Raw genomic sequence first — 24,837 nt, 5'->3', positions numbered from 1 at the left:
CTTTGGGATACTTTTGGTGTTCTCTGGAAAACTTTGGATAGCAAAGAGGATTGAATGAAGCAGTAGCTTAATTGTTATTCTGCTTGTTCTTTTTGATATATTTTTTTCAGATAAAATGATACAATAAACAGGGATTTGCATTTAACATGTTAAATATTAGTCAGCTACGTGGAGTTGTTTGGTTTCATTTGGAGTCCAGGTACATACTTCATGTAATTTGGCTTAATAAACCATGACAGTCATTTAGCAGCCGCTCTCCAAAAAGAAACTCTAGTGTGGAATGTATTTTTCCTACAATACAAATCCTGGAAGCACTTTGCTGGGTTTCTACCAATGTAACAGATACAATCTGTGACTTGATTAAATTATTCATCGTTTTTGAAAAATTTCAAGCAGTTCTCTACCAATCTATACAGGCAGCCTGGCATGTCAAATAGGCATTTGTTACCACTGGCTAATAGTATAAGAGAAAGTATTGGTTGATATATTTTATGAGTAATGTCAATATACGTCATACACAAGTTCAGTTAAAATTTGTGTATTTGTGTTGCTTATGATGACTTGTTGAATTATGTATGAGAATAATGTAAATAATATCATGAAAATGTGTGGAATTCAATTACAGTCTCATTGCAATGGCACCTAATTGTAATAATATATAAGCAATTAACAATTTGCAGAAAGTACTTTTGGGAAAATTACATGTTCTTTGGTGTTTTTGTTTGTTTGTTTGTTTTTTTAACTTGTGTACCTTACTATACAATTATTATATTGCACATATTTATGTGTGCAAAATCAAACGTTTGTAGGTCGAGTAACAGAATTGTCATTGGCTTCAATGCTGCACATTCAGTACAGTGGTGTAGAATTCAAAAGCTTATATTGACTGGAATGTAAGAAGAGATAACATTATGCAATAGTGGTTATACTGTAAATAGCTTATGGCAAATTTTGCTAATGCAAAATTATTTCACTGAAAGGTTAGGTTTTAGTAGAACACTCTTGAAAATAAGGTGTTTATTGGAAGGCTACACAGCAATATATGGGATGCCTCTGTGTGCCATAAAAGTAGTTGCTGTTGCAGCTTATGAGGATTTCAGTAACAGCTCAATTAATATGTGGTGTCTTTTAAAGGGGTGTTTATGACAATTTCAAGAGATAACTAAAGAGATTCAGAAAGCATATTTCTGAGAGAGATCTTAATAATGAGAAGGCAAGCTAGACAGTACATTTTAAACCAAGTGATAACGACCATCTCCTTTTAGGAGGGTGATTCTGCACACTTTAAAGAATTTCAGGTGCACACAATATCTCAGTACATTAACAAAAGGGTTTTCAACCTCTTGGCACATTTGGTACCACTTAGCTAGACCATGACATTTTTTGGATATTTTCCATCTCACACACATGTGCTTTAAACTCTGTAGTGCTCCAAACTATGCCTTGTAGCTGGAAGGAAAATATGCAAAAGCTATTGTACAGAGCAGCAGAAGTACTTTGTTTGGGAAAGAGAGCAAGCTAGAATCATTATTATTCAATTATTTTTGTCTTAATCAGAACATAAGACTCAAATTGTATATAAGACTTTATTTTGTATTTGTATATTTTAATATATATTACTTTGGAAATTAAAAAACAAAACAATAACAAACAAACACAAAACACCTTCTTGGAATGAAAACATTTTTAGTTTGGGTCAGAGCATTTTTTACTACAGATTATTTAAATAAGTAATGCGGAAAACTTTCATAATGTATTTTACATTTTAGAAAGGAAAACTTCAGCCAAAGCAGTATGTGTATGATCTATACTGATAGAGTCTGACACTATGAGTCTGTACCTTTGATGATTAAGCTGCCTCGTTGAAACTTTTTACAGGATTCTACTGAAAAATGTAACAATCCTGAATGAGTTGCCCTTGGCTTTCACTTCTTAAGGTATTCAGTAATCAAGTTTCTTCAAATGAAGAAAGCTAAATGACTGTCCTGAACTGTAGGTTTTGAATGTCAGACATCTGTAAAATTAAGTTCTTTCTCAAGTCTTGATGAATAGGGTACTTCATTAATTAGCTGAAATAGCTTTAAGCATTAGAATACAGTAAGAAGCTCTTTATCTATAATTAATCATACAAAATGGCATTAAACATCATTGGAAGAAATTAAAGGCCTTGAATAGAACTTCTCAAGTCATGCTGGAACAAGAATAGCAATGTTTGCAAATTTTTGATCCTTGTTACTGTCATCTGAAAAGTTTCATAGGGTAGGCCAATTTACATAACCTGAATAAATATAGGAGTTTGAGAACACAAGACATGATTAAGTGGCAAATTCCTGAGTAAGATCCTGGCCAAAGTTGGAAGTTTTCTACTGTACAAAGATGAGGACTTCAATCATATCTGTCTTTATGGATCCAAAAGTATATTTTGCTGAATCCAAAGTAATGAGTTTAAGCTCTTTTTGAATTGCACCAAGGCCCACTGCCAGTTAAACCAGTTCTATACTAGTGACTGGACTCTAAAGAGCAATGCAGACATATGGTAATCACAGCACTTCCTTCGATTCTTGCATTCATTATGCCTTAAATAATCTTAACTCTTAGGCCACTTTGATTACCAAGGAAAGAAAATAGTATTAGAACAAAAACAAATGATTACGTAGCAGTCATGAGTAAAATTAATACGGGGAGTTAGAAAGAAACTTCCAGCCATTTAAGGAGAGAAGTTCAAGAACAGTGTTCTTGACATGATAGCGGTGGCAAGATAGTGGTGACAAGGTTGTTTCTGGAATAGAGTGTAACAATTTTGGACGAGAGTGTCCATGATGGGACAGGAAAATTCACAGAGATGGAAAATTAAGTTTATGATAGGAATCCTTGCGTGTATGATGTGTTAGTATCTCTCAGTGGAATTGAAGGGTTTTGTTTGCTTCTACCTTGCCTAGCTACATGAGTCTCTCATCCCTGGGCTTCTGGTCGTCACTCAGAAAGATGGAAAACAATCTTTATTTATCTTTGAAACATATTTTTGATTCTGATTTTTTTTTCCTTTTAAGATTTGAGAAATGGCACAGTTAGCAACATGACATATCCAGATTATGGTGGTACTGCTTGAGTCATTCGGACTTCTTAGGTGTACTGTATCTATGTACTAACTGTTAAACTAACTGCTCTTTTTGGGGTCAGGTCATTAACCCTGGTTGTACTAGCAGGGATATGCTCTAAGATGGTATCATCCAGGGTTGAAAAGCATTCTTTTTCTTTGTTGTTAGGTTTGTTTGTTTGTTTATTTGTTTTGTTAGTGACAAAAGACACTTAAGCTCTCTACGATTCCCTTCTTTCGCTGGTATCTCTCTTTGGCACTTTACAGTTGTTGGTTTTGCAAAATTTCTGTCTCTTCTTTCCTTTTTTACCACCTTTCTGAATACACTTTATTCTGGAACTTTCTATTAGATGTAAGACTGGCTATCTCAAACAAGTGGGCAAAGGACTACTGTGTGTTTTATCTGCAGAGGATCAGAGTGATCCCAATTTAAGGTATACTGTCTCGTCTCCGCTGTTCCCCACATGTCAGTACATCTCTCCTTTGTTCTCGAATCCAGCTAGGCTGCAGAGTGAGCTGCTGTGATCATGCCCTTCACTAGAAGGCACCCTGAAGTCCTTTCTTTTGTATTTTCCTCTACATTTTGGAGAACCATGACACAGTTTTCAAAGTCACTCCACACCTGCAGCTCCCACTGATAAGCGTTAGTTGAGTTATGCATACTTGCCCATTAATGGAGGGACCCACTTTTTCTCCCCAATATGATTAACGGCTGTGAGACTGTGATCCTGGAGGTGGCAGAGTCTGGAAGTGCTGCTCTTGAGGAGAGGCCCAAGGAGGACGTGCTGAGGTGAGACATGAGGCCGGAGATGTGGTAGCGGAGAGGGAGAATAATGACAAGGTACAGACAGGCCTAGTAGGAAGGTAGTATGCAACACAAAAAAAAAAATTGGTGCTGACATAAAAGTACGTATCTAGGCCAAAACCCTAGAGAGGTCGAACTGTGGAGAGGGAGAATCAGACATACTGGATGGAAGGACTCTTCTGCCAGACCTGGCCGTCACGGGTGGCAAGGTGTATCCCTTCAACACATAGTAATGTGTGATGACAGAAACCTTAAGGAAATCTGGTGTATCATTTGTGTTAAGTGTAATTTAAATGCTAAATTCTAAAAGAATTAGCTAATGTAATACGTTGTGGTAAGCAGTATTTTTGAATTATGGATGTGCAGATATTCTCTGAGTTACTCTTACAATAGTTCTGTTTTATTTGTTTTTAAACAACTGAAAAATATATTTACTTTGTTTTTGAAGTAGTTACAGGTGGGTTTTTCTGTTTTTTGTTTTTAATTTGACGCACACATGGCATGTAATTCAGTTGGTGCTTTAGTCAGTGCTTTGTGCATGTGGAGATATGAGTGGATATGAAGTTTGGTTCAAAACTACATAAGACTGTAGCCAAAAAATAGTGTTTCATCTGCAGAATGCCATTTAGAAAGAGTGATTTCACAGGATGCCACACAGATGCTGTTGTTGTGCGTATCTGACAAGACCTATGAATTTCATGTGGAACAGAAATGTTTTTCTTCTGTTCACTGTTAAACTTCCTACATGAAGCGCGTCCTTAATATTTAACAGATTTTACTACTTTTTTTTTTTTTCAGTGTGCTACAGAATTCAAATATTGCGATGCCATGATCCGATCCTTGCTTCCAACCAGAACCTCCCTTAGCTTTCTCAGCCAGTCTGTCCTGTGAGCCACATGGCGTTGCATTTGGTATTCCTCATATCCTTGACTTTTTGCTGCTACCTCTAGTTTGGATCCAGTAACATGTACTGTGGAGGCCATGGTCTTCTTTCCATTTCACTTTGCTAAGAATTTCTCATATACTTAAGTTGAAAATTTGTCTTGAAAACCAGTCCCTCCTACACTGTTATGTCCCTCCTGTACTGTTGAAGTACATTTGCTCTTCCATGTAGCATGCATCTTAACAGATTGAGAGACGGTATCAGATGTAAAAGATCCCATGAAATCCTCTTATTTTCGATACCCATTTCTCATAGCCACTGAGTTCGTTATGTTCAGAGCTCCATCTGGGTTATGTTCACAGCTCAGATTATCTTCTCCTGTAAGTTTTTGAGTCGTTCATCTTTGCCTTTACAACTTCTCTCTCCCTTATGCCCACATGAGAATGAAGGGGACAGTAGTCATTATTTTCTCCTTACACTACTTTTTTATTATAGCTGCTGCAATAATTGACAGCCAGAAACCCCATGAAGTCGTTCTGTCACTTTTCACTCATTTTTGAAAACTGTTCAGTGTTTTAAAGTTCATTCGAGCTTCTCCGATGGCAGTGCCTCTATGTTAATGAAGAGGGAAAAGAACCTTTCTGCAATATCACGGAATCACAGAATTTCTAGGTTGGAAGAGACCTCAAGATCATCGAGTCCAACCTCTAACCTAACACTAACAGTCCCCACTAAACCATATCCCTAAGCTCTACATCTAAACGTCTTCTGAAGACTTCCAGGGATGGTGACTCCACCACCTCCCTGGGCTGCCTGTTCCAGTGCCTAACAACCCTTTCAGTATATGTAGGGTCTTTACAGAGTTGCTGTGAAAATCATGTATAACTTCTTGGCATCTGTGCCCTAGAGCACAGGTTCTGCTGACTTCAAAGTAGGCACCACGCCATCTGAACAGATGGGTATTAATGTAAGCATTGGATATAGATGTTATGGACATGATTCTCAGTTCCAAATGTTACAAAAATGCTCTCTGTCCTGAACTTCCACCTCTGGGTGTAAAGGATATGCTGTAAATCCAGCTCAGTGAAGAGTTAGTTTTACAATATTAGAAATTCAATTCTTGGATCAACTGTGTCATTTGCAATGTTGGCTAAGGGTAGAAAAATTCTCAGAGGAACTTGCTTATGTTTTTGGAGGAGTTCCCACGAGCAAAAGATACATTAAAAAAAAAAAAAAAGCATCCGTGGCATCTACCATTTTCATATGAATAAGTTACATTGTGAAGCCATCGCAGAAGAAAAGAATAGTGTGATTTTTCTGTACACGCAAATGGAGATGGCAATTCACTGGGAATCTGATGAACTTCATTTGCCAGACTTGTCTGTCGCCCAGCATAATGTGATGGTTATTTTGGGTGAAAGATTTTTTTCCTGTGTTTGCCCTTTCTTCCCCTATATTTTTCTTGTAAGCCAGTATAGTAGAGTTGACAGATGCTTTCCTTGTCCTTGCTGACAACAATGTGTGTTTTTGCTTTCTGGGGTCTAAGCATTCTCCTGATTCTTCCAAGGATTCTTCTACATCCCACCAAACTGGATTTCATCTCTACTGCCAGAGTTTTTATGAGTCCTACTATTTTCTGAAATATTTTTGTGGGTCCTATTTGCAACTTCCACTCTGCGTCCTTTCTTGAGATGTAACAAGATGTATTCTGAGCAGTCTGATGAGAGGTGCCCAGTGATTAGCAATGATCTGAATTCTGACATTAAAAAGCAGCAGTGGGAGAGCTAATGATGGCATCAGCAGTTGTACCCAGTGATTCAAGAAGAAGTGTGAAGTGACGAAACTGTGGTCCCACTTACAATCATGTAGGAGGGAGGCTGTGTTGGAATTCAGATGTGGTGCCTATCTCTGAATGTTCTCTGTGGTGTTGAGGATATGACCTAAATCCTATCCGTTTTCTCTTTTTATAACACAAAGAGATTAGAATATGTATTTATACTGGAAGTCGGCTCCTCTTCCACATGATCAGATTATTTATCTTTTGCATCCTGCCAAAAGTGAACATAATGCCATTTGTTTATTTACTTGGCATTTCTAAACTATCTTTTAAAATAATTTCTTTTGGGAAGAGTCAGCCTCCAAATTGTTAGTTTTCTTACAACATGTCTAGTCCGGATAATTTCAACAAAAAAGTTGATGTTAGCAGGATCATCCACTGAGGTCTTGGCTCTCATTCAGTCTGTACAGATGTTCTTTAGACTCTTATCCTGTCTAGATAATAGGAAGCATGCCTAGTAAGCGACTGTGAAGCATGTTAGCATAATTCATGTAATTCACAGTACCTCAGCATTCTGCCTGAGGCTGCAGTTTCCAAAAATAGAACCACAGATTCTGCACAGCTTAATCCTACCTGCTTGTTAGTCATTATCTTCTTAATAAGCAACTAGCAGCTACCTTTTGTTTGTTGAGAATCCTATATTCAAATGGGTTTGTTTTTCATTTGGGAATGCAACCAGGGCTTTGGCCATCTTTTTTAGTAAAGTGTTGTAGATGTGGGTGCTGATACTAAAGCATTCATAGTTTGATGCAGTTTTTGGTATTTCTTTTTTAGTTCGTGTAAACTCAGAACAAAGAGGAACAGATGCTGGTTAGTTAGAGAGGAATAAATTAAGTAGATGCAATGCAGTGAGTTTTCTTTTTTTTTTTAATTTTCAATTCATTTTTAATTGGGCAAGTATATTCAATAAGGTTGAGATTGTCTTCTCTCTTTAAGGATGTGCAGGTTGTAGAGGAAGATGTAAAGAGTTTGCCGTCTTAGCAGATGCCCTTTCCTCATACCTCCACTCTTCAGAAGCAGCACGCCATACAATTATTATGCTAAGAGTTTTTGCCAAGAAAAAAGTTATTCACTAATGTAGAAGTGAAAACAGTACACGATAACAGAAATAAAATGTCTGGCAATAGGTTGGGAAATCTGCAATTTTGAGTTTAATTTCTGCCATTTCTGGAGATACCTTTTATGAAAGCAGGAAATAACTTCAGACCAGATTCTCAAATGCACCTTGTCTATTTAATTTTATAGTTTTCTGGTCCTAGTTTTTGTGTTTAAAACAGGGATGGCTTCCTCTGTCTGTTTTCAAGTTCTGTACACACACTTGGTCTAATGAAGCTCTCAAGCTTGGTTTGAGCCTCTAGGTCAAGCAGTTTTACAAACAGCCTAGCCATGAGAGGATAGGAAGTTGGGAAAAAGTATAAAACAAACAAACAAAAACCCATAACATTATTACAAAATATTACAAAATCATTACAAAATATTACAGACAGCAACAAGGCTGAGAGGACAATAAGGTCATTTTGGAATAATTAGAATCATTTTAGAGTAATCTAGAGTCATCTTGATTTGCAAAGGGAGCTCAGCATTTAAAGCTACATATATTCTATTCACTCCAGTTGTTTCTTTTTGCAAATAGGACTTATAAATTGCTTAAGCATTGTTCAAAATTTGTTTACAAATATGGATCAATATACTAGTAGCATAGCAGCTAGAGTTGAGAAATATAACAGAAGTGAAATTAGTACTTTTAAATTCCAAGATAATTTTATTACGTGTGCTCATGTAAAATTAAAACCTTTATATTTTTATAAATTGAATCTGCTAAAATGTAATTGTCTCATTATTACTGCAAACAATTTGACTTTGTTCCCCCTTGTTTATATGTCTTCCTGTGCATGATGAATTATTTGAAAGAAGAATGAAGATGGTCAATGGATGAAAAATGTATGTGGTCTGTGAAATTTATGTGACTTAACTTTTTGCTATTTGCATGTATTGGGAAAATTCTAGATTTTGGATACTGTATATTTTAACGACAGACAAAAGAGAACTGCACTGAAAAGTATCAGTTACTGGTGTCATCCCTGGACTGTGATTCCTTATAAGACTGAGAGTGCTAGTGATTACCTAGCCTCTCCACTGCTGAGCCACAGAATTTGTGACTGGTAGACCAAATTTTGACTGGCAAATTGGGACATCTTTCAGGACATTTTAAGTATTTATATTCTGAAAATTGAGCCTCTTTCAGGTTCCTCCTGTAGGCTTGCAATATATGAGCCATCCAAAACCATTAGCTGCTTTTCAAAAGCTTTCCCTACTTGCCTGAGGATAATAGGGTTTTACATGGCACATAATGCTATTAAACTTGCTGTTACTTGCTTCTAATATACCAGGTTACAAAGTAGAATTTGACCATTAAGTCCTTGCTCTGTTTTTCTCGCTTCATACATATTACTGGAGTGCTGTAGCTTTGACCTACCTCCAGTTGAAGGTTAGGGAATGTCTGGTTATTTATAACCAGCAAGCACAGGTCTTGTCTCTTCAAGTAGCAGTAGTTGCACACAAACATACTTTAATATAATGTGGTCGGGTTTGAATATAACTATCTGATCTTTGCATCAGGCAGTAAAATTAGAGATGCCAGGTCTAGTCCAAAGCAATTCAGAAGCAAAGACTTGCTATTTTAAAGTAGAACCTCTGAGAGACTGATGGATCGCATTGACTTTCGTAGAAATATTACACATAAGTGAAGTTAGGTTAAAATTTGTACGAGAAGGTATGGTTCAATGATAACCACTCAAATGTCAAAAGGATTTAATGGACAGACAAGTTGTATTTAATGCATATTTTATGAGACAGTTAGTTCCTAAATATGTGAAAATGATCACTTGACAAGCTTCACACACTGGCATCTTGAGCTTGGCACACTTCTGTTTTAATGCCTGGATCACATTCCCATGGAAACAGGAGATTCTTTTGTTCCATTATTTTGCTTCGCAGGAAGTTATCTGTTCCTAGAATAATTTCTTTTGTGAAATATTTCTTGTGAAAGTTCACAAGAACACAAATAATGTTCTAAAGCTTTTTAAATCTTCAACACACCCAAAGTGCCTAATGAGCTATCCTCATACAGAGAAAGTATTTCTGCTGCTATTCAGAGAGAAAAGAACACCCTTAGATGGTCCTTTTTAAATATCGCACTGTTATTCTGTTGTCTGGGTGCATATGATTAAAGCTTTTAAAAGGAAGTTGTCAACAAGCCAGTTGAGAGAACTGCCATCTTCTACTTGTTTCTTGAGTCCCCAAGTAAAATAAAATAAAAAAAAAATTAGAGGTATCCAAATGGCACGGTATCTTCAAAATGGAAGTCTGACCAGCACGAAAGAATAAACTCTGCAGCTGAGGCTCCTCCACCTCAGGTACTCCCCATACAGTACTGTGCATAGTTGGGTGGCTTGGCTGCCCTGAAGAACGCAAGCCTGATGACGGGCAACAGGACGTTGCTGTCAGAAACCAACTGTTGCGACAGAGCTTATGGGAAAGGAGCAGGGTGAGTTCTGCATTTCTGACATTTAAGGCTTATCTTTGTGTGGACTTGCCTCAAGGGGTGTCTACATTGATCTCTGCGTTAATGAGCAGCATGATGAAAACCCGTCTTATCTAGATTGACTGCTGTCCCTGGGCTTCTGCTCAGAAGCTATCCAAATACTTGGGAGCTTTGATGGTGTGGCTAAAGTCAGTGAAAAAGTAACAGGCTGTTGTAGTTTGGTCATTTTGCTGCATCCCTGCCTTGGGTGGGTTGGCTTGGTCATTTGGTCCCTGTGAGCAGTCAATTCTGTGCTCCACTGAAGGAACTCAGCACTTGGCAGGTATGGGCATGCTGTGCTATGTAAAATATAATATTCCTGTTTTCTAGATGCTCTGAATGGTTTGAATAGCTGAAGCTATAATATTAATAACAGTTACAAAATAACCAAAATAACTTGAAGAGTAAGAGTAACTTTTTTTTTCTTTCTTTCTTTTTTTTTTTTTTTTTTCATTTGGAGCTTTGGAAAGCTGTCTTGTAAATACATTAACTTGGGATCTCTGTAAACATGTTGTGGAATCAGGTTTGGCTTGTTCTTCTGGAAGGCCAGTGGTACTGTAGAGTAGGTAGAGAATAAGGCAAGTGGTCACATTGTGTTGAGGGCTGAGTAAGACCTGTTTCTGTACTGGTGGAAGAGGACATCTTGGAAGTGTGCTGACCTTCAGAAAGCAGGTTGCAAATATAAGTTAGCAGTGTGCTCCAGGAAAAAGTAAACTATTTTAGGAATCCTGTTGTCTTCAATCAACCTGCATTCCCAGGGGAGTCATTAGTGAATCTGTGTGAACTGAAGAAAAACCTCTGGTATTTGACCCATCAAATGCTTAGTCACTGTAGGTTTCTTGAAATATTTATTGTGCCACGTACCAAAACTAAAACATGTGAAATAAAAAAGGTTTTGAAAAAACAATAGTTAAATGATTCTGGGAGAAAACCTTTTTTTTTTTTTTTTTTTAACGAGTTTCTTCATGAAAGTAATGGTATCATTTTTACGGGAGGACTGTGTGCCTTTTGGTTCTGTTGTCCAGGTTTCTAGACCTGAGCTCCACTGAAAACAGACTTCCCAGGAGATAACAGCAACCTTGTCAATTGCTAACAGGACTCCAGTGGCACAACATCTCTGAAATTCTGCTGTGAGCTGCAATGAACGGTACTGTCTGATGTCTCATCAAACCTTAGTTTATGGCATGTGTTGGGCAAGGGGTCTGGTGCTAGAAAAAAGAAAAGCTATTGCAATAGGTTATCACTGATAATCTTAATTTTCTTGAGATAAAATGGTTGAATTTTGATCAAAGTCACAGGACGCTATAACTGTATAAACTACTAATTCCGTAGAAATAGTAAAATCAGAGATCTGAGACACTTTTCTTTCCCTGTGGGTGACCCTAGCTGATTGGAGTTGAAGCCCATTGGTGAGGGAGCACATGCATCTTGGCTGGTCTTCGTGCAAGTGGAAAACATCAACCTGACCTGCACAAGCACAAAATTTACATCAGTACAGTATAAAACAATGTTTGAAATGGAGCTGCCATTTCTGACAGAAAGCACAGCCCTGCTGTCAGTTTTACTTGATGTGCAACTTCTGGTGCACAGCTCCTCTTTTATCTGCTTGCGACAAAATCTTTGTTGCTGGTTGACCTTTTCTCGCTGTGCTAATAACTCTGAAGGGCCTTTAGTCCTATAATTGTTCCACTATGAAAGTTGACTTATAGGTAATTACGTAAATTTTTTTTTACGTATCTGTAAGTTCTGCTGCCAAAAGCCAGTGAATCCTTTTTTTTTTTTTTTTTTTTTTTAATCTTAGTGCACAAGTTGATTCTAATATGCAACACATTTTTAATTTAGCCCTCACATCCGCATTATTACTATTTAAATGCCATAGCGTATCTGTGGCACCGTTTGATGTATTCTGGATAGGAAGGGAGTTCTGCTCAAGCAATATCAGATGTAACTCCATATGGCATTGTTGTGTGAGGCTAAGATGCTTGCCAGTTCCAATTTGGAACATGACATTCAATGCAAATATATCACCATACAACTGCATTACATGGATTGGAGCTGATTGCTGTGCTCTGCTGGTTATAGAAATATATGATTACAGTTTTGAGGTTATGGAGTATGCTCTTGCATTTAGTGCTTAATGAGGTAAAGGTGTTGTGTTTACTCAACTGTAACTTTTTACCTCTCGCTCTTGTATATAATGCACTAACTAACCATTGTGTGAGGAGGCTAAGCTTTGCGTGGCTCAACCAAGATAGTTGGCACACACTGGTGTGTGTGCTAATGGTGTAGTATTGTATGTACCCCCTCCAGGGCTAAGAAAAGGAAAAATACATATTGATTCTGACCTGAGTGGCTGTTAGTTAGCTCCCAAAGATCCGAACAATGACAGAGGCAGTTTTCTAAGGGTGGGTGAGAGTAAAAAGACAATCTGTCTGTATGTTTGGGGGTTTAAAATTAAGGCTCTCTCTTACAAATATTGGCACCAGATGCTTCAAAGGGGACAGGTGGTTGGTGGGTTGTTTTCTTCCCCTTCCTCCCCTTGGATACCAGCTAGTGGGCCACAGTGACGCAGGGGAGATCATGCTGTACTTTTCAAAGGCTAGCCATGCCTACAGGGATGTGCATTGCAGTATACCTTTTCCTGCCCCTTCCTTGATGCAGGCTTTGGTCTGCTTTCTTTTTCTATACCTTTTCAATGACAGTTGGTTCCAGTGGACCCTTGTAAATACTATGTAAAATTTGCCTTCTGCGCATGTGTTGTCATACCATCATCTGTGTTTTCTTGTGTTGTTCTGAATTCGTTCCTCCTATATCTTTCATGTCACCGTCTTCATGGCTTCTTGGAAACATTCTTTCCTTTGCTTTCTACCTTCAGCATGCACAGTTTTTCCTGGAAATAAAACCTATGTCAAAGATTATCTGAAGCTTTATGGAAACAAAAATGAATCCTGTAAATTCCAAGTAATGGGACACTAATTTTGACTCAGAATCCAGATGAGCTAGAGGCGAGAATATGTTCAAATTTGCTCCTAAATTTTTAGGAAAATCACACGTAGTAGCATACTATACAGCAGAGCCTCTCCTAAAAATGAAAAGATGAAAATAAGGAATCAGAAGTAAAACAAGCTCTTATCCTGTTTTTTGTTGTTTTTGTTTGTTTCTTTTTGTAGTCAGGTGTGATGTGATGTGTCAATAATTTAAAAGTCACTGAAATGATTTTAGAAGGTTGCTTATGTAAAAATGTTTTTTACCTGTTACTTTAGAATTTCTTAATATTACTTTACTTGTGAAAAAAATTATGGTAAGAGAAAAAAAAAAGCCATGGTACCACATGGGCACAGCAAGAACAGATGCTGATTAGGTCATCTTGTTAGTGACTTAAAAACGTCACTGCAGATGGGTACAGAACTGACAGCCCATGCTGAGGAATGTATCACTGGTAAGTTACACAAGCTGCTAGGGAACAAGAAGTGTGGAGATTGAGGGATAAATCTGGGATCCTGGAAACTCATATAGCAGGCAGAAAAACCATTCTGTTGTCAATAACAATCCAGAATGCCTGAAATAAAATCCATTTTCCATAGCTTGCTGGCAAGAGATATTGAAAGAAATGTCTGACATGTTTTCAAGCTGTGTGCAAATCAAAAGGACTATTACTCTGAAATCCACATGATAAAATGTTCAATTTATGTGATAAAATATTTTAAATCCTTCTTAAGGAGACTAAACTTGTTAGCAGATGCTGCTTGACACAGTTAGGGTTGCAGAAACAGAGGTACGAACTTAGTGGTTTGTATGCTGACAGCTGTGTAGCTATGTTGGGTGTAAACCAATATTAGACATGACTTGCAATATATTTAAGTTTCTAATCATTTGCCACCTACAGGGTACGAGATGGCTCTGTTCTTTTTTGCATGGTGCTATTTATGGAGATCTTGAGCTGGTATGCAAAACATTGTGTGAGATTTTGTGTTAGAGGGTAGCAATGACACTGAATTTGAATTATTCTAAAAAGAAAGTTTTCCATACAAAGAAGGATAATGGTACCAGGGGCTCCTGCAGCTCTCAACTTTCAGTAATTTGCAGAGACGATTTTTTTCCCCTCATGCCTTGCTTGTCTGATTTTGCTTGCTCCAGCTTCCTGTTTGCTCAAGTGATAAGTAAAGAATAAGGTTTGGCTTTTATATCTGTTGCAGATCGTATATATATGGTTGCTAGTTGAATATTGTGTCACAAAGGATGACACTCTTTTTAAAAGTCTTGCTTATGCTGATTTACATTGTGTTGATTTCTGCCGGTGTTACTGCTAGTGCTACTTACTGCTAGTCTCGGCTCTCCAATTGCAAGTCAAGACTGCAAAGAACATTTTTAAAGATTGGAAATTTCAAATAACTGAGAATTTTTATTTGTCTTCTAGTTTTTAAGACTTCTGTCTTTCATATTTTCAAGTTTTGGACTTGCTGGTAGGGGCTTGAAGGCTAGAAACTTAGAAAAAAATATATATATACACACACAACTGAAACTGTGTGAAACTGAAAGCTGAAATTTCCATGTAACTGTCTGGAGCCCAAGCATTTGAAGTAGAACCACACATTAAGCAATGCTTAATTGATCGCTGAAATTTTTCCCACTAACTACACTTGATTTTTCTGCATGGTGATTTTTGTTCTTACATTTATAGCTCTGTCACTTTAAAGACAAATGTTGCAGGAATTGCATGTTCTGTGCTTTGCCAGTCTTATAACATGCTCATGCAAGTTACCAATAGGCTTGACCTCCAACTGTTTTGTAGAAAGACATGATTCACTGAATACAGTCCATAACAGTTATGCAACCATAATTTTCCAACCACTCCATATTTCTTTGTTCTTTTGTATATGTTAGTATAACCTGATCCCAGTTAATGTTGTTTTTACATATAATTTTCTCTTTTTCTAGCGTGTCATTCTTTGCTTAGACTCTACAGATACGGACAAAGCTCAGCTTTGCATTAAGTCAACTGTTCATTCACAAAACTCACCTTTGGGAAGATTTTGTCTGTGTGGTCATTCTAACTAAAATTTCCTGTGTGAAACAAGGAATTTGCATTTCAGTTAAAAAGAACAGAATCTGTCTTTTTCGGTGTCTGTTTTTTCCCATCACCATGGTATCGTAGTACTTGGTAATTTTGAAGGCTGAAAAAGAGCAAGCCAAGTTTGTTAAGGAAATAGAGACAGATCAAACATTTATGTGATAATTCAGTACAGATTATGAATCCCCACATGCTAGACCTCTTGGTAAAATGTGTGTAAATACATCACCCCTGAGCATGGAGTTAGTATATCTGTGAGTAAGCTAGAATTACCTATGACATTCTTCTCTGAATTATGTTTTCCTGGAAAAGATGACGTGCTTGCATTCTGTGTACCTGGGAAGCAGTGAGACATGAATGTAGCCTGGAGTAGTGCTGACTGGTACACCATATCATCCTGAAAATAAGAAGGTGTATAAGACACATGCAGGTATTCCCTGCTGAAACTCCTCTCCTACATTTTTACCAAAGAGCAGTCCTGGGTTCAGCAAGAAGTAGATAGGCTATAGATGTTGACATATTAGCTGAACCACTTGCATCAGGTATTCCTGACCCTGGTGCTCTTTCCCATCCGCTTCTCTCTGGAAAGCAACATTGGCTGTGAAGAGCAGATATTACCAATAGATTTCAAGTCTGAATTATCATTATTATCATTATTATCATTATTTTGAGAAGCAAGTACACATTCTACATACAAAAGACAAGGAGTTGAGTTTCTAGGTTAAAAAAAGGCAGTTTGGAATGGACATGCGTTAAAGCCAAGCCTCTCTATAACTGTTGGCCCACTCTTTTCTTTTGCTCTTGTCGAAATAAGTGGCATTAGTCCTTTTACTGCTCTGTCTCCATGAATCATTGATAGGCTTTTGGTATTTTTAAGTGTTACTTGCAAATAAAGTTATGTAATCATCAAAATACACAAAACTTAGCATGAATTTTAATCTCTTAATTTGTCTAAGACTCATTTTCTCTTTCCATTGCTTTGTCACTGTTTTAGCTCCTAGTTTGCATTAGAAAAGTTGTAGCATTATGACAAGTAGGTTAGCCAGTTGTATAATTTCACTGCAATGATTCATGGAAAAGTGAGACAGAGTAGGAATGACAAACAAAAAAAAACATGGATTGAAGAAGAGTCAAAAAATATATATATATTTCCTATAGCTGGTCAGATCATAAAAAGAATCAGGGAAAACAGGAACTGGTGTCCATAAAATGAGAATAAATGTCAGCTAACTTCAGGAGTTTATGTTCTAGCAATAAAACTTTAAACATCTTGATAATTATACAATATAACACTTGGAAACATAAAGTAGTACAGATACATTGAATGGAAGAAACAAATTATCATTGTTGTGTTTATTAGTGTAATGACTTCAAGGCCAGTTGGCAGAGTGCTTTCATTAGTTTATGCCTTTGTATTGCAGATCGATAAAAATCCCTGCTTCAGGACCTTCTTCAGTATTTGCAGCTGTCATCCTTTAGCAGATTCCTAAATCTTTTAAGTAACCAAGATTGTTATGTAAACAGTTACCTCTGAACAAAGTCCCTGTTAGGTCTATTCCACTGTTGATATGCTAGAACTGTGTTTTTCTGTCATGGAAAAGATGTAGTTTTGAATGTTTTCATTATGGTAGGTAAATTTAAATGATACCCTGAACAGTACAGAGGGGAAAAAAAAAATTAAGACAAATTCTGGAAACTGGGTCTTAGTTTCCTCTAGGGACATTTTCAAATTCATGTGACATCTGTAATACTGTTTATGCAAGTTTCATCCCTAGAGCAAAGAGGATTTGTATTGTAGTTTTGACTTGTTATGAGATTTGTAATATCAACAGTCTCAGTGAAACTGGATCAGATCAGATGGCTTACAGAGGAAGTTCACTTTCTGCATGATGATTTCCTTCTGTGGTAAATGTTTGAATATTCCGAGAAAAACTGGTGTTGGTGAGTGGAAAAATGGTCTCTTTCCCCTTGATATTGTGTAGGCTTTGGCACTGCATTAGAAGGCAAAAGAAGGGGAGAAGCTGGGAAGCTGACACTCTGTAGAGAGTGAAAATAGAAAGGTAGGTGTGATTGCATACCTTGCACGTGCGATGCACCAAATCCTCCTTTTGTGCAGGAGTCTCTGAATGAGAGAAACTCAGGCTGGGATGTGGGATGTTTGTAGCACTCTGTTGCAAAATTTGATGTGAAAATGAGAACTTTATGAGGTGAGGTGGAACCTACAAGTTGATGTACGATGTGAGGTTGTATGACACTAAGCAAGTTTGCACAGGGAATGCTGTAATGCAGACAGTAAAATAACAAACGTAGCTGAGCAAAATAGCTCGTAGACATAAGCGGAACATGGCTTTAACTCAGTGGCTTTTCTCACCAAGTCAGGCATGGGTTAGCTACACCACAGGAAGCTGCACTATTTATGTTTTTGATTTAATACTATGTTCAGGTACCATGATGATGAACACACATAAATGCGTATATAGATTAATGAGGGGCATTAACCTTTGTGACAGGGAAGCAGAAGAGGATAGTCCAAGCATTGAGCATTCCTGTAAAAATATACAAGCTTTGTTCTGCATGACCTTTATTATTGCTAGTCTCAAGTAAAAGAACGAGGCTTATACTTTATCCTTTGGGTTGACGGAACTAAAGTGCAGATTACCAAAAAATATTCTATTATACCATCAAAGGAACTTGGGCCTTGACTAAAAGATAAGGCCTTTCATGTAAGCCTTATCTGTAGGTTTCTGTATCTTCTTCATCAGTTGCAATTGCTTCTGAATAAAATGAATGGCAAACATTGTTACTGACATTAGGAAAGTAATGTATCTCTTGACTCTTAAAGACGTGGCAATATGCTGGTTAAACGTGAATGATGAAAGATGTGTTATCAAGTGTGTTCACCATCTGCAACCCTATCTCTGTTGCCAAGGAGAAAGATTCAAACAAAAAAAATTAGGACTGCAGGAAGAGGTATGTTCAGCAAAGTTCTGTGATCTTGAGTATTATTTTCTTCCCGTTCCCAAAAACAGTTTGATCCTTTGTGAACAGCGCTGACTACAGGAGGACCAGCTTCAGTGATAGAGGTGGAGAAAGGTGGGGGTGTGGGTATTCCCTGGTCTTGTTATGCTGCTGTTGAAAGAAGGCAGCAGTAATTACTGGGATAAAGAATATTTGTTCTTATTAACAGCTGCTCTCAGTTCCTCATTGTCTTTATGGTGGTTAAGAGCAAGAAGGGAAAGAATATGAGAAGGAGCAGTCCCTGCACTCCTGTAATGCTAGATGGCAGAGTGGGCTGGGAGCTGGTGGCAGATGGAGGTGTTCCAGGTCTCAGAAAAATCATTATAGTGAACATATTCATTCATGAAAGTCAGTTCATAGTTAGGCATTTAAGGATTTTTACCATAGGCTTTTAACAAAGAAGTTAGCCAAATAGGATTGTTAGCAAAGAGAAAAGGGGTTACTGCCATTAGCAGTGTTTACAGCAGTAGCAGGAGCATGTCCACAGCAATTTTGCTTGTTGCAGAATTGACTACAGTAGGGGTTTAGGGCACTCAACATATTGTGGGGTGGGCTGTCAAAGTGAGGAGAGATGAACTGATGTGCACAGTACTGTTAATTTGGATAAGAATGTTGAAATGGCTAGAGTGGATCTTCCTAAAACTTTAAAGGCTTGTGTTTCTGCTATGTATACCTTGATAATCAATTACAGGGAGTAAAATAAGTGCAATAACTGAATCAAATAGGAATGCCAGACAAAGCAAAATCAGTCAGGAAAGGGTATTCATACTTTATTGTGTAGCTGAGTTTAGGAGCTTAACTAGGAAAATATGTTTCTTGTGAAGGTAGTCAGTTAAAAGGTACTTTTGCAGAAGAAATCAAAGTAGAGGTCTGCATTTTTAAACCAGTTTCACAAGGAAACTAGGTTTATAGCATAGACACCCAAATTTAGATGCCTAAAGAAGACTGTGTGAATACTACCCTACAGCATATGTTGCCATAGTCACAAGGAAGACAATCTGTATCCCTTGAAGTGTTTCTGTCTCATAATGATTTTGATAACTGTTGTAATGTTGGATGTTCTGTAGAAACAAAATAATCAGTCCAATTGGGGTATTATTTTTATATTCAAGTATATGATTAGATTTTTCTGTAAAAGAGCCAATGAACCAGTACATGTATAAAGCCTCTTCATGCTTCAAATGAACCCCCTTTTAATTTCACCCATATTGATACTCAAAACTGTGATTCAAAGAGTACTCAAGAAGACCATTCAGACTTTTAATGTGCCTTTTCCATGAAACATCTCTTACACCCTCTGTATTATCCTTTGTTTTTACCACAGTCATGTTGCATTTCTTTTCCTGCACTGTGCCAGATGTGTGATATTCAACCTCCCTCTGCATATTTTTTATTTAATAGAAAAGGAAAAACTTCCCCCACCCCATTCCTCCGCATGGAGCAAACATGAAGTAAGAGTGCTAACTGATATAAATCCATTGCAAAGAGCCTAGTGTTAAGAGGAAATTAACCTTTTTCCACTAAGGTTAAGATTGTTCATAAAAAGATTTCTTACTTCATAAAAACAGTTGTTACAGCAACAGATTGGATGTGTTATGAAATACAGTACTGGTCTGCTTAATGCATGATGCTAAGTAACTGCTATGTAAATTTTGCTGCCACATCTCTGGTATTACCTGGAAGCAGTTGCTTTATAGGAAATTTTAGGGCCTGCTCTTTATCAGTAGAACTACATTGATGTGGTTGGAGTTAACTCGGGTGCTCTGCTTACACAGAAATAGGCCAACATAACTCTAACGCTGCCATCCAGTTGGGTGGGAATTCACCCCTTATTCAAACCTCAGCGTCAGTGGAGCCTTCAGTCTTTACCGACTGCAGAGCAGCCTTTCTAATGACTTTTTCAAGGCTGTAAATCTTTCCATGTCAAATTATTGCGGGTGGTGTTTGCAGAATTAAATCAACATCAAATTTGTCCGTTGCTTAGCTAGGTCACTGACCAACCAGCTTTGCAGGCTGTGATCATGTTGTATGTTCTGAAGGCTTATTAAAAGATTTGATGTGTATTTCATCTTCATTAAATGAGTTTGAATCTCAGAATTAAAAACTTCAAGCCAAGCTGAGAGGTCTCATCGTGCTCTATATACTGCCTAACCTCTGGAGAGTGCAGGCTCCAGAGTTTATGCAGAGAGCCTTGGAAATAGGACATAAAAATCCATGACTGACAGCTGTGTTACAGCAAGAACTCAGATTTTTTTTTTTTTTTTTTTTTTTTTTTTTAAGCAAATTTGACTAAATTCCTTATCAGCAGATTTCTTAGTTTCCGGTTACGTCAATTACCAGTAAGCTGGTTCAGAAAAAAGAATGATACCAAAGTGTTTTTGAATATACTGATTTGTGCCCTTTGTGATTTTCAGCCTTCTGGCTGTCTTGAAGTACTCAACACACTTGGTTGTGGGCAGAAGACAGCTTTTACCTTTCAGAAAGGACGCATACCTCACTTTTCAGAGTGTAAAATAGTGAGCAGAAGAAGAGGGGAAAAAGAGGCAGGTAACTAAGAAATCAGGTAAAAACTATTAATCAGTCTGACTTTTGTGAATCAGGTATTATTAAATTATTTCTCTGGTGCTGCTCCATACTGCTGTGTGGACTAAAACTTAATCTGAATGTTTTTCCCCATATCAAATAAGATATGATAATAGGATAATATAAATATTACACAATATGCTGGGTTTTCTGGAGTCTGAAGGAACCACATTTTAATTCTATAATTTAATTCTCTATGAACCTTACAGTATCAGCATTGTGAATACGGCAACTGGGTATGCAAGATAAACAAACTGACGTTGTATTTCTGAAGCTTCACAAGCTTTATAATAAAATATTTTAAAAATATAACAAATAAGATATGAGTTTTGCAGCTTGACTGAATGCTATTTCAGTTTAATGGCAAATGTTTTATTAAAGAACCTAAACTTTCACGTGGCTGCTACCAAGCACCAGTAATTTTATGTGCAGCCCCCATGTGAAAACTCTTGTAGTTTGTTGTATTTTGCCTTTGACCACTAGAAACCTCAGCCGGTGATAGGTCTGCTGTGGCTACACATGCAATAACCACAGAAAGCTGTTGCAAACCACTGATCAAAGTTCCATCTCTACTGGTCATAGCTTTAACATTGCCTTTTTTTTTTTTTTAACTCACTTTCTTTTTGGCTTTCAAAATACAATAGAATAGAAGTTAAGTTTTTAAAAAAATTTTTTTTTCAGTTTCAAGTGGTACTGGGAGTGAGTGACAGACTGCCTCTTTAGCTCTGAGTTTGGACACTGGTCCAGGCCACATAGGGCTAGAGCAACACGTATCATGAATAATTGCATGGTTTGATAGTCTGTAGGATTCCAGTTACTGCAGTAGCCTGAAAATGTGAATAATTTGGCTCATCGTTCACAGAGACAGAACTGGGAAAATCTCCAAACTGAAATTTGCATTGAAAGATATTAACACTGTAAGAGTGACTAAATAAAATTTCATTTGAAGTCCAGGGATTGCCCTCTGTTAAGCCAGATACGTCTCATTCTGTCGATGAGTCCCTTCAAATCCTGCTTTACTTCAACAGGAGGATTTTCTGTTCTACTAACATTGGGAAGTATTAGGAGTTTGCCTAATCCATACCTGCTCTATGACCATCTTTGGTCTCTCCTCTTCCCCTCTGAAATTTCTAAAAAACCCATCAGAGAATGGGTTCTCTTGATAATCCATTTTTTCCAAATAAAAGGTAATGCTGCAAGGTGGGGCTGAGCAATAAACATGAAGACACTTCATAATACTCTGCCTGGTGATGCTGTGCAGCTGGGACTCAAGCCTCTTTCAACACAACGAAGCAGCACCTTTGCAGCCTGAGTCATGACTGCAGCATTCCCTGCCTGTTCCTGCCAGGATCATGATGGCTCTGAGAGGCTGCTCTCATAAATCTTCCCTCTCTGAGGGCTGCCTCCTTGTGTATGGGTCCTCTTTGTGGAGGATCTGATTCAGTGCTGGAAAAGGCAGCATCTACTGAATTGGACTTCAGCAATTTTTTCGACCACTTTCCTAACTTTTTGAGGTCTAAGGGATATCTTTCTTAAATTGCTGCTGTCTTTGTTTCACTATACCTTTGTATTCTTAACCTTGAACAGTATTTTGTAGTGTCTCTGAGACACATGCAGGGTTTCTTTGTCATAGCAGGAATTCCAGGCAAGAGACTGTAGTTGTAATCTCACTGGATTTAACAGCGTTATTTTTTCACTGTTAGAGCATAATAATGATAAAAAATCATTGCTGTTGTTTAATACCCATGAGCTCAGGTTGTCTGGATCCTGAAAATAGGACTTACCTGTCTTTGGAGTCTAAATGTTTGGTAGTTGTTAACACCTGGCATCTAATGGAGTGGTTAACATAGGGTGGCTCTCTGGTGTCAGACTGTCATGACACCACTGTGACTCCATATGATGGGAAGTTTGCACCTCATCCAGCCCAGAGCATTGAGACACAAGATTTTTATCATTGTGATCTCTTTGGAGTAGCACCCATCACCATTAGATGACACGAATCTGGACAGCTGTGAGGATACAGTTCAGGAATGCTTGGTGTGTAAGGTCCGGGGGCACAGGCAGCTCACCCAAAGGGCCCACACAGCCTGGGGCCATCTGACATGGGCATTTCATGTGAGGTGGTCAGGCAGGGATGCAGTGGCCACCGTCACCTTCCTCTGGGACCTCTCAGCTGTGCTGACCATGCTTCACACAGAGAGCCAGCTCACCGTGTTGGTGTGAAGCTGGTGTCTGTGGGTGCAGAGCAGGCCTGGAGCACCTGGATGGTGGTGGCATGGCTGCCTCCAGCCAGAGCGGGTTGAGCAGCCTGTGTGCTGTGTGGCCAAGAGAGCTGAGCCACACAAGTGCACTTTAACCAAGGACAGAAAGTTAAGAACTCAGGCACTCATAAACTTCACAGAGATTGTAGGATTTTGTCAAAACAGAGGACCTCCAGTTCAGAAGAAGGCTGGTGAACCGACAGATTTCTTTTTTCTATGGGTGTGCACGTGGTTTGGAAAAGAAATTGCTTAACTGTAGAGTTGTTTGCGGGGGAAATAGAGAGAAGCGAGGGCTCATTTTTGCTTTAAGAAAAGGCACGTAAGGTGGAGGTGTTGACGGAGACACGCACTCTGAATTTATAATCAATTTGACACCGTCATTCTCCTTTCTTCATTTGTTTTTAGGAGTAGAGAGAGAGGACCTGACAGGGACTGTTTAACACAGATGCAAAGTGAGGAAAGTTAAGCCCAAAAGCTGGGCCACAAAGCGAGGGCAGCTGATGGGCACAACCCCATTCTGCTGTGCAGCTCAGCAGCAAATGGCTTGGCCCCTTTTCTCCTGAAGGTGCTTTCTGATTCTTTTCTGTTTCTTTCTCACTTCTGTGTACTTTTCTTTCTAACTCCTTCTTCAGATTAAAGAAAAATAACATCCATTTATTTTAATGGCCCATATTTCTGCCTGTTGTACATTACATCTGTTTCTGTACAAACTGTTCCAGTTCAAAGGGGAACGGTTCTGAAAGTGGTTGGTCTCCACTTGTGGATGCTGATGTTTTGTCTGCTGAAAAATTGACTTTTCTGGTCACTGGTAAAATGCATTTGGATGGATATGGAGCATCTGTTCATAACTTGTCAAACAGATGGAGCCAACTAAGTGAAAAAGCATTTTTGTGCCCATAGCCCCTTTAAAGCATCGCCTTCCAGCTGCTTCCTTCTTTAGAAAGTCTATCTTGCAGAAAACATACTGAGTATCTGAAATTCTTAATAATACATCCAAATGCCCATACCAAGATGCTGAATTAATTGCAATACCAAGTTAGTTTGGTTGGAGTCATCTGAATAATTTTCTATACTGCCTAAGCAGAAGTAACTGTAAGTCAAGATTCATTTGAACTATTTGCCTACGTTGCTGAAAAGAAGGTTAGCTCTAACCATAATGGTAAAAGCCATAGACCTTGTTGTGAATGAGTATGATAGTTTACATACAGGAGTGGTAAATTAGAAAGCAGAAATATTTCTTCTCCCAAAGGACCAAAAATAGAGAGATCCAAGTAGGCTGAAAGGCAAAGTATTTTGAAAAATAAGCAACAAATACACCATACATAAAATATAATTACATGTGATTAGAGTTGCTCACAAAAGATGAAGTTTCAGTGCAAAGGCATTCTCACCTTCACTTACCTGGGTAAAGGGGCTTGCTTACCTGCAGAACTGTTGCCAGCTATGGTCCTACAGATTTCAGCACAGATCTGCGTGCTGGCTCTGCGAGAGTGCTGCACAGGGTGAGCTGGAGGTGATGTGGTCTGACAGATACTCTGCCTTCAGTGACACATTCTCCTTTCTGCAGGTATTTTTCCAGGTGTTCCTCTTCTGCAGCTGTCTCACAGCACTGCTAGCCTGGAGGAGGATCAAAGATACAGTTTCAAATAGAAGATTTGCACTGTTTGAGCATGTCTTTGAAGGAGGGGAGGGTCTTCAT

General features: G+C 38.2%; 1 protein-coding gene and 1 long non-coding RNA gene across 4 annotated transcripts in view; one reads left to right on the top strand and one right to left on the bottom strand.

Moving 5' to 3' along the window:
- PRKCE (protein kinase C epsilon) overlaps window positions 1-24,837 on the top strand; it is a 295,014-nt gene that overhangs the window by 33,664 nt on the left and 236,513 nt on the right. The gene's annotated exons all lie outside the window — the stretch shown is intronic.
- On the bottom strand, window positions 11,037-24,789 carry LOC110352696 (uncharacterized). 2 transcript variants are annotated; one of them, XR_005264920.2, is made up of 4 exons: window positions 24,562-24,789; window positions 15,550-15,673; window positions 15,226-15,379; window positions 11,037-13,095 (listed from the first exon to the last, which is right to left on the bottom strand). It is a non-coding gene; the product is annotated as an uncharacterized lncRNA (long non-coding RNA). The 2 variants fall into 2 exon arrangements; XR_011808188.1 differs by lacking the exon at window positions 15,550-15,673.

Source organism: Anas platyrhynchos, chromosome 3 (genome assembly GCF_047663525.1).
Source record: "Anas platyrhynchos isolate ZD024472 breed Pekin duck chromosome 3, IASCAAS_PekinDuck_T2T, whole genome shotgun sequence".
In the NCBI taxonomy this organism is placed as follows: domain Eukaryota; kingdom Metazoa; phylum Chordata; class Aves; order Anseriformes; family Anatidae; genus Anas; species Anas platyrhynchos.
This window is presented reverse-complemented; position numbering and strand designations above follow the sequence as displayed.